Source organism: Silene latifolia, chromosome 2 (genome assembly GCF_048544455.1).
Source record: "Silene latifolia isolate original U9 population chromosome 2, ASM4854445v1, whole genome shotgun sequence".
Lineage (NCBI taxonomy): Eukaryota > Viridiplantae > Streptophyta > Magnoliopsida > Caryophyllales > Caryophyllaceae > Silene > Silene latifolia.
This window is the reverse complement of record NC_133527.1, coordinates 6,471,204-6,477,395: the sequence shown is the minus strand read 5'-3', so window position 1 is coordinate 6,477,395 and position 6,192 is coordinate 6,471,204. Positions and strand designations below refer to the sequence as shown.

General features: G+C 46.4%; 1 pseudogene; it reads left to right on the top strand.

Annotated features, from left to right (window-relative positions):
• Nucleotides 1-876: 876 nt before the first annotated feature.
• Nucleotides 877-6,164, top strand: LOC141632913 (5-OH-xanthotoxin synthase-like; annotated as a pseudogene).
• The last annotated feature ends 28 nt before the right edge of the window (nt 6,165-6,192 follow it).

The window sequence follows — 6,192 nt, the reverse complement described above, 5'->3', positions numbered from 1 at the left end:
AATCAATTAACAGTAAACTGAGTAGGGAAACCCTACCTCATCGCAAAGCATGTAAGACTTCCATTTACAGCCACGCACGACTCCAATAAGCATCCTAACTATGATAACCATCTCCTATTACACGACTATACTCAAAGAATCACTCAAAAGAACACAAGGCAGAAACTTACCTAACCTTACACATTGGCGGTGACATAGACGACCACCACACACGTCATTCTTCCCCAGCGAATCCCGTCCTTCCCATGGTGGAGGTTTAGGCTAAAGCATTAGAGTGTGAAGATATGGGGTGATAGGAAAGAGAGATAGGCTAGGGTTAGGGAAAGAGAAACTGTCGAGGAAAAGAGAAAAATGAAATGAATCTCGCGAACTTGCGTTTATATTAACGTGTCGACAGCAGCCATACTCAGTTGAGTACGGGAGTACTCGGTCGAGTAGGCTCTACTCGGTCGAGTATGGGTGATACTCGGCCGAGTAGCCTCAACTAGGTCGAGTAAATAATCCTATAAAACTCATGTTACAAGCCTGATCCCTCATCCATTCATCCCTAAGGTCTGTTTGGTCAACAAGATCGGTCAACAACGTTCTTAAATCTGTCTTGAACCTTATAAGGTCATTCTGAATTAGGTCTTAAAGAGTTTTATATAAACTTTTTAAGCCTTTCCTTAGCAGTCATACTTATTCTACCGTTAAATCTCTAATATGAAAACTCCTCACAAATTAATAAAACTCTCTCCCTTCTCCCCTGTGGACGTAGCTAACACATCGTTAGTGAACCACGTAAATCTGTGTGTTGCTTTCTTTATTGTTTTTATTTGTCTTTCTTGTTTCTTTTATAACAGTCTGTTTAAGGATACTATATTTCTTTTTGAAATAATGGAGGGAAGGTCTACTGTATAGTAGAGCTACCAAATAGCAGGACCCGGGCCACCCGGCTCAGCTGGCCTGTTGGCATTGGTCAACTTTTCATTAACCAGCGCGGCCCAGTTGAACTCACTTGCCATTTTATGATTTTCGCAGGTACGAAGAAGATCATGAAGGGCCAAGGAGCAAATTTCACGACCTTTAAACGAAGTGCAAGCTCTATTTGTAGGGTTCTTCTATGCAGATTATTTTCCTTATCTCGGCTGGCTTGATAAGCTAACAGGGCAACTTTCAAGACTCGAAAGGGTGTTCAAAAACATGGACAACTTTTACGATGAACTCATTAGAGATCACCTTGATCCAAATAGGCCTAAAGCTGAGCAAGACGATATTATAGATGTGTTACTCCAACTCAAGACCGAAAATTCATTTGCTTTTGAGCTTACTTTCGATCATATCAAAGCAATCTTAATGGTAATTCTCGTACTAATTATACGACTCTCTCATATTATGAGACTATTTCATAGATAAATTAACGAAATCAACGAATAAGAATGGAGAAAAAAGAAAATACATCGGATGTACTACCTCCAATTTCTTTGTTTTTGAGCATATATGTATATTTTCTGAGCTTATTACCTCAAAGTTATTTGTTTTTGAGCATATTTATATTTTTTTGGACCTTATTAAAATTTATAAGTTAGATTTTAATTTTTTTTCCATCAAAAATCAAATTTTACTAAATTTATAGTATGTAATGTTTTTGAGTTTTATTGTAATTGTTCCGGGTGTAATTCCGGAGCAGGATTGTGACCACTTGAGCTTGTAGAATGATGTCGTTGCTCGTCTCTTCCTTTTACTCTTTCCTGTAAAGATGAACAAACTGAGGGCTCGGCTTGGTACCGAGCGTACTCACTCCGACGCTCAAGTCAGTAAACTTAGAGAGATAAGTTGTGTGTTGAACTTGGCAAAGTATATTGTAGAGAGATAAGGGAGAGACGAGCAACGACATCATTCTACAAGCTCAAGTGGTCACAATCCTGCTCCGGAATTACATCCGGAACAATCGTACTCACTCCGACGCTCAAGTCAGTAAACTTAGAGAGATAAGTTGTGTGTTGAACTTGGCAAAGTATATTGTAGAGAGATAAGGGAGTTTGATACCAGATTATTCAGTTCGTTTCTCAATGAGAGATGATGAGTATTTATAGACTTTCACCTTTTGTCACGTAGTGGCCAAGTGGCGTAGCAGGTGGAAAGACTGTCTTACCCTCGGCTGAGGGACCCATGACAAGCCGGCAAGCCTGATTGACTCCATACCGAGGGGACTGGGTGCGAGTACGCGGATATGTCTCTCGGCCGGCTAGTTGCCGAGCCGAGACCCAAGTGACAGGCCGACAGGCTTTGTCGGTTAGGCTGTTAATATGTTGACTTGCTGTCTTTTAGCTTTGACCTTGGTCAATATGTTGACTTGGGCAGCGGGTGCAGAATATGCCCCATCAGGTAAAATCAACACACATCATCCACGCCCCTGACGATTTCCTCACCATTACAACATTTTCTAACCACTCAGGGTAAGTACAAGGCATGATAAAGCCCGCCGCTAATAATTTGTCTACTTCAGCTTTGATGGCCTCATCCTTCTCGGCCGAGGAGTTCCTCATCTTCTGCTTGACCGGCCGAGCGGTGGAGAGTACGTTCAGCTTGTGAACGATCACCTCCCGGCTCACGCCTGGCATCTCGGCAGCTGAGTATGCGAAGACATCTTTGTTCTTCCTCAGTAGGTCTAGGAGATCAGCTCTAAATTTTGGCTCCAGGTCGACACCGACAGTTACGGTGCGCCCTGGGTCAATTTCCACTTCCTCGGTCTCGGCTCCTTCGACCATGCCAACATTAGTATTCATCGGGTCGCCCTCCTGCTGCAAGGATGGGCTCTTCCCTTTCTCCGACTTCTTCGCCACTTTGAGGGATTGCATGTTGCACCCCCTGGCAGACACTTGGATATTAACTATTTCATCTCTCTCGTCCTTTGAGACGAGCTTTTGTGCTTCCCCCCGGTCCGAGACGTACATCAATGTCAGGGCCCGGATGGACATCACTGCATCGGCCTCGCTCAAAGTAACCCGGCCTATGAGAACATTGTAGGCAGACGAACCATCGATAACCACGAACTCAGATAAAACATTTTTAGCCGCATCCGCTTGGCCGAACATCACCGGCAGTCTGATTGACCCTAGGGGTACCAGGCCGGCCCCAGAGAAGCTGTATAGCGGGTTAATGCAGGGGCTCAGGTCTCCAATCTTCAGACCGAGATTAAGAAAGCACTCCCTAAACATGATGTTCGTGTAGGTGCCTGTGTCAATTAGGCACCTTTTGACCAAGTGGTTGGCTATATCCAGGTGGACTACAAGCGGGTCGCTGTGCGGGGCGATGACTCCCTCTTAGTCCTTCTTTCCAATGGTTATATCGGGGATGGTGGAAGCGGGGATCGCTGTTTTAGGCACAAAGTTGATGGCTTGGTATAACTCATTTAGGTGCCGTTTGTGCCCATTAGATGACCCACCGTTCTCTTTTCCCCCGATGACAACCTGGATTACTCCCATCCGTTGGAAAACTGACTTTCTATTCGCCCCGTCGGCGCTTGTTCCTGGGCCTCCAGCTACATACTTGCTGAGGCTCCTCTTTCGGATTAGCTCTTCGATGGCGTTCCTTAGATGTCGACAGTTGTCGGTTTATGGCGGTGTGGCGTGGTACTCGCAAAATCGGCTTGTGTCACCGTCCCCCCTCGCCTTGGGGGGCCTTGCTCACTTTTGTCCATCATTCTTGCTTAGGGTAAATACCTCGGCTGGAGAGGCGACCAGGGGGGTGAGACTACTGTACCGCTTCTGGTAGTATGGTCCCGAACTCTCCCCGGCGCCCGCCGAGTGCTGTTTCCTATTAGATCTCTCAGGCCGTTACCTATTCCCGTCACGGCGACCTTCATCTATATTGTCCCGGTGGCTCTTCCTCTCTGGGTGCCCAGCTTCACTTTGGCCTACCCAGGTTTTGTGATAGTCTTCCACCTTTACGGCTCGGTCGGCCATCTTTCTGGCGGAGTCTAAGTTGAGATCTTCGCACTTGATCAGCTCGTTTTTGAACTCGCCTTTCGGGAGGCCTTTCATCAGCGCGAAGGCCGCCAGTTCGGTGTTCAGCTCACGGATCTGCTGAACCTTAGCGTCGAATCTTTTCACGTAGCTTCGGAGGGACTCGTCCTCCCCCTGTCGGATAGTTAGGAGATCTGATGTTTCCACGGCCCTTCTCTTGTTGCAAGCGTACTGGGCTATGAAATTGTCTCTCAGGTCGGCATAACAATATACCGAGCCATTAGGTAGCCCCTTGTACCAACTCTGAGCCATCCCATGCAGGGTCGTTGGGAAGACTCGGCACCAAACCTCATCAGGCTGCTCCCATACCGACATGTACGACTCGAACGCCTCGGCATGGTCGGTCGGGTCGCTATCCCCTTTGTATGATGATGGGCGGCAGCTTCAGCTTAGTCGGCACAGGGATCTCGAGGACATAGGTGCGAGGGGGGTGTCGACCACGTGTCGAATGACACGCGGCGATCGGCTCCTCGCAACCTTAGTCCGGCTTCTCTCCCTCTGGCGGGAATGGCTTGTTGTCCGACTTTGGTGAGTCGGACTTCTTTCATTCCTTCGGGGCTGGCCTCTTGTTGCCGCGGCGACGCTGTCCTCCCGCGAGTGGGGGAAGGACTCAGGTCTGCCACTGGCACCACGAGCTCTGCTGGCGTTCTAGCATGCCCAGCTCCTTGTATCGCTCCGGACAAGTTGTTCGGAGCCACTCTATGGGCCCTGGTCACCTGTGGATGCGCTGCCGTCACCGTCGTCGTGACAGGGGTAATCGGCGTACTACCCATCAGGTCCAGGAATAGTTTTAATTTGGCCGCGTCGACCACATGTCCCATGACAGTGACTTGGTCGGTAGGCAGCGGTGTTTCTGGCTCTTTCGGCATCCCGTACGTCGTGTCAGTGACTCGGCCGTTGGGGGACTGCCCGATCTCAGAATTACGGAACGTGTCATCCTGGAAGAATGCAATTCCTTCACTCACAGTTTCTTGTTGCTTTGACATCTTCTTAACTCGCTGAATGTTTTTTTTTTTTTTTTTTTTTTTTTTGTAATGTAGGTGACTAGCTTTTAGTATCTTTTCCCCACAGACGGCGCCAATTGTTCCGGGTGTAATTCCGGAGCAGGATTGTGACCACTTGAGCTTGTAGAATGATGTCGTTGCTCGTCTCTTCCTTTTACTCTTTCCTGTAAAGATGAACAAACTGAGGGCTCGGCTTGGTACCGAGCTCTCAGTTTGTTCATCTTTACAGGAAAGAGTAAAAGGAAGAGACGAGCAACGACATCATTCTACAAGCTCAAGTGGTCACAATCCTGCTCCGGAATTACACCCGGAACAGTAATTTTTTAGATCTTAATGTTTAAGTGAATAAACTCAGAAACTTTATAGTAAAACTCATAATTTTTAAAACAAAACTCAAAAATTTTATTATAATGCTCAGAAACTATAGAATTGGTGGTAATACATCAGATGTATAATCCACTTACACTTACTGGTAAGAATGTACTCTGTGTGTGTTTCGGGTTTACTCTAATGAAGTACTATATCTTTGCAGATCATATTTGTAGCGGGAACAGATACGAGTACATCCATGGTAGAGTGGGCAATGGCGGAGCTAGTAAAGAACCCAAGTCTCTAAAAAGGGTACAAGAGGAGATCCGAAATGTAGCGAAAAATAAGGTTTATATCGGTGAGGAAGACCTCGAAAAGCTGGAATACTTCAAGGCAGTAGTAAAGGAAACATTCAGGTTACATCCTGCTGCTCCATTGTTAGTCATACGAGAAACAATTCGAAAAGCCACACTAAACGGGTACGACATTAAACCCAAAACATTAGTCCATGTGAACGTTTGGGCAATCAGAAGAGACTCCGAATTGTGGGAGGATCCGGAAGTGTTCAAGCCAGAAAGGTTTATGGGAAGCTCAATCGATTTTAGAGGACAAGACTTCGAGCTAGCTCCGTTTGGAGCAGGGAGAAGGGAGAAGGATATGCCCTGGCTTGGCTCTTGGTGCTGTTAACTTGGAGCTTGCACTTGCCAATTTGTTGTACTCCTTTGAATGGGAATTGCCCTTTGGTTTAAGGAAGGAAGACATTTATACCAATGTTCTTCCTGGTATTACTATGCACAAGAAAAATTCACTTCGTCTTGTCGCAAAGAAATACCCGTCTTATTAAAGTACTCACTTGGCCTGATTATTTGTTT